The sequence below is a fragment of the Sinocyclocheilus grahami genome, unplaced genomic scaffold (genome assembly GCF_001515645.1).
Source record: "Sinocyclocheilus grahami isolate Dianchi unplaced genomic scaffold, SAMN03320097.WGS_v1.1 scaffold348.1, whole genome shotgun sequence".
Lineage (NCBI taxonomy): Eukaryota > Metazoa > Chordata > Actinopteri > Cypriniformes > Cyprinidae > Sinocyclocheilus > Sinocyclocheilus grahami.
The window spans coordinates 49,980-52,565 of record NW_015505527.1 but is presented as its reverse complement, the minus strand read 5'-3'; the positions used below and the strand labels follow the sequence as shown (position 1 = coordinate 52,565).

Below are 2,586 nucleotides of genomic sequence, written 5' to 3'. Positions count from 1 at the left end.
TTTGAATAAATTCTGATCAGTTGAGGAAAAGTTTGAACAATGTATCCTGTTCTGATCCATGCATACAGAAACTACAAGCCAAGCAGCAAGCCACAGGCCTTTGTTTGTCTGTGTTCTCAAATAAACAGTCAGCAAACGTTCAGGCCATGTCACTGCAGTGCAGGGTGCTATGGCTGTCTTGGGGAGGCGTCATGAAACATAGGTGAATATCATTGAAATGCTGTTCTGCATAATTCATTCACAGACCGCAGGGGGCGCCAGACGGTTTCTCAACACTTAAACCCCAAATGACTATTTTGATAGTTTTGCGTCTTATTATTATCTTGATATGTATATGCTATAGTAATCAATGCAGTAGGCTGGATCGTACACTTCTACATTTTAACGGAACATTTGAGTCCTTGGGATGTTCTGGCGCGCCACAGGGGCTGGACCGAAAATGGGAAAGCATCTGAGAAAACAATTATTTCGAGGGGTGTGTGCGACCCTCGGCTCTTTCCCATTGTTTTAACCGCTCATCTGCGGGACAGGAATTCCACAACTGCTCCCACCCACGGGTCATGCTAGTCGTGCTCATAGAATAGCCTATTTAAGCTGATTCTTAACAGATTCATTCGTTTCTGTGTGTCTGTTATTCCTCTTTCTTCTATTGAGTCAGTGATGTGCTCTCTACACCTGTCTACAGGAATGACATGTGATGCTCTGAAGCCTCACTGAAGCGAAGCTGTCCGTAGCGCGCGTCCTCCTTTAGGTGGACTTGAGGCTGTTGTGCTTTTGAAACCACAGCGGAAAACTTACAGGTAAGCCAAATGGCTCCTAAATATGTGTAGTAATCTTTCCAGCTCATGTAGACTCCTTAGTTTAGCCTGCTCCCTGAATTTAACAAAACCAATGTAGTTTGTTTGGCGGCTGTCAGTTAAACGACTCACTCAACCGTGTCTCGTTCTCCACGCGGCCTGTTAGCTTTCTCTTATTTCTAAGCGTCTTGTGGCAAGATTAATTAGGAGTGAACAGTAATTACACCTTTATTTGATTAGGTTAAGTTATGTTTCACCAAACCTTAAGAATCTCTTGAACATCGTTAATTTAAGGCAACGCCAAACTGTTTTTTTTTTAACGATTTTATGTCCTCATTAAAGAAGAAAAATCATATCACTGTCAAATCATATCAAATGCCTCTTCTTCAAGAATATTAAAACTGCCTTGCAAATTTGTTTTTATATCCGAAAATTGCTTTCATGTATAGATTTATAGTAAAGTAATCCATAAACCATTTCCATTTTTATCATGTAGAAATTATTTATATAATTTAAAACATTATGATTATATGATGTAAGTTGTGGCATAATTTCCATTACAGCAAACTATTTTACCTACAGTATATATTATTTTTTCAAAGTATAGTATTAGTGAAGATAATGTATTTTGGAGTCAGCCAAAAATGTATCAAATGTAATTTAGCCACAGAATGTTACAAAACACAATATATCAGTGGAAATATGGTGAGAGTGGCAGTGTGGTGGAACTCTGAAAAAAAAAGTGACAGAAATCTCTTGTGTATATCCACTGTTAAAACATTTTAGTTGACAAATTGAATTATACTAGTGAGAATGTGAATAGTATTGTTTAAAGGGGTAATATGATGTTGCTAAAAAGAACATTATTTATTTTGTGTAATGAAATGTTTATACGGTTTAAGGTTCAAAAAACACATTATTTTCCACATACTGTACATTATTGTTTCTCCTCTATGCCCCACCTTTCTGAAACGCGTCAATTTTTACAAAGCTCATTGGTCTGAAAAGCAAGGTGTGCTGTGATTGGCCAGCTATCCAGTGCGTTGTGATTGGCTGAATACCTCAAGCGTGTGACGGAAATGTTATGCCCCTTACCATATTGTGATGCTCTGTCCGGCCGGAGCGACGAGACAAAAACATGAAAACCCATTATAAACGAGGCATTTGTTGCATCCAGTGGGGACATAATTACGGATTATAATAATTTATACTGTCTTTTTACACGTTGCATCGCGCCGCGTAAACATAAAGGGGGGTAAGCGATTTCTGGTAGCCAATGTTGACATTTGAAATCACCAAAACAAACACGCCCCTACCCCAAAAGGGTCTCGCCCCTATTTTGATAGGTCCGCCCCACATATACGTAGGCAACCCAGGCAATGATTAGTTCTGTGAGACAAAGCAAAATCAATGTTACAATGTGTCTACACCGGACGCGAGCGGTGCGGCGCGACAAAATACTATAGAACTCATTATAATCAGTGATGCTGTCTAAACCATAGATATATATATATATACATATCTATGGTCTACACTGGATGTGGTGCGACACGACAATTCCCAGACAGAAAACTGTTGCTGGGTTCTATTTATGACACATTGACACAAATTTCAAATGATTTTTAATGGCCACTTTGTTGCGTCCAGTGTACTAGACCAGGGGTAGGCAAGTTCGGTCCTAGAGAGCCGCAGTCCTGCAGAGTTCAGCTCCAACCCTGAAAACAAAACTCACCTGCCTATAGCCTTAGTAATCCTGAAGACATTGATTAGCTTGTTCAGGTGTGTTTGA

At 39.5% G+C, this 2,586-nt stretch overlaps 1 protein-coding gene across 1 annotated transcript in view; it reads left to right on the top strand.

Annotated features, from left to right (window-relative positions):
* The first annotated feature begins 531 nt into the window (after positions 1-531).
* The window catches only part of LOC107548455 (unconventional myosin-Ic), a 27,097-nt gene continuing 25,042 nt past the window's right edge, over positions 532-2,586 (top strand). The window contains exon 1 of the mRNA XM_016229130.1: positions 532-800. The gene's annotated coding sequence lies outside the window, so the exon portion shown is untranslated. The remainder of the gene's footprint in view (positions 801-2,586) is intronic.